Below are 1,244 nucleotides of genomic sequence, written 5' to 3' on the forward strand. Positions count from 1 at the left end.
CAGACTGAGTGGGGCATCGTGGTTTGTACCCGCGGCCGGTGGTAGGGAAGCTGCCATCCCTCTCCAACTCTCCCGGCCATTGCTCATCACCGAAGCCGGGCTAGTGCCTTTGGGGGTGACAGGCTTGCGGGGGGGTGGGGGACGGGAAATGTAGATGTCTGTTCGCCGCTTGCCCCCTCCTGCGGGGTGCCTCCCAGACCGCTTCTCCCCTGCCGCCTGCCTGGGGATGCAGTGCCCCACCCCTACCCCGAGACCTTGCCCTGGCCCTCTTACCCAGACACCCTGTGCCCCCTCGGACAGCTGTCCCATCCTGGCTGGGCACAGCCTGGGATCCACATGGCCCGCTGGAGCAGGGAAGAGCTGGGTAGCTGACCACTCTCTCCCCGACAGCCATGTCCCGAGGGCAGGGGCTTGTGGGTACCCCTGAGCAAGGCTCCAGGTGGCAGCCGGAGACAGGAACCCTCTTGAGGCCATGCAGGTCCCAAGGATGAGAAGCTTCCTGTCTGAGGCCCCTGCCGGGGCTGGGCCGGGGCCTGGCAGTGTCCAGCAAACGCATTGGTGTTCCCCGGGGGCCCAGCCCAGGGCAGGAACCTGGGGCAGCTCTGGGCCAGTCCATCCTGGGGCATGGTGTGACAGCACAGCAGGGACGGTCCTGTTGGCTGCAGCTCGCAGACCACGCTCCGCTCCGGGTGGGGCCCGCGAGGAGGGCTGGTTGGCCCTCAGCTCGGTGCAGTCACACCCCATCAGAGTGCTCGGTGCCTTGACAGGAGGCTGGCCCAGCCCCAGACCCCTGCCTGAGGAGCCGGGGTCAGATCCTGTCTGTACGCCCCTGACCCGCTCCACCACCCTCTCTGAGCCCCCGTTGTCCTTGTGGAGTCGGAAAGGCCCCCGCTTCCATGGCCACTGAGGAAGGCAGATGGCCCTGGCCCTGGGATCTGGGGACAGAGCAGGTGTGGAGGCCGCTCCTCCCTGGAGCTCAGCCCAGACTAAGTGCCGGCATCGGGGCGAGGGCTTCAGCGCCGCAGACTCTGGCTTCGCCCGCACGCCTCCCGGGGCCCCGGCGGCAGGGGCAGGGCGCAGGGAGCGTGCGGAGCACGCCCCGGGAGACCTCCCACTCGTGGCGCGGCACAGGCCGTCGGGGCCCCGGAGGCCCGAGGGGGGGCCGGGGCGTGCCCTGCCTCTGCCCAGGATGGAGGCCTCGTGCCTGGAGCTGGCGCTGGGGGGGGGGGGGCTGTGCACGGCGG

This window comes from Tupaia chinensis, unplaced genomic scaffold (genome assembly GCF_000334495.1).
Source record: "Tupaia chinensis unplaced genomic scaffold, TupChi_1.0 Scaffold142100_1, whole genome shotgun sequence".
NCBI lineage: Eukaryota > Metazoa > Chordata > Mammalia > Scandentia > Tupaiidae > Tupaia > Tupaia belangeri.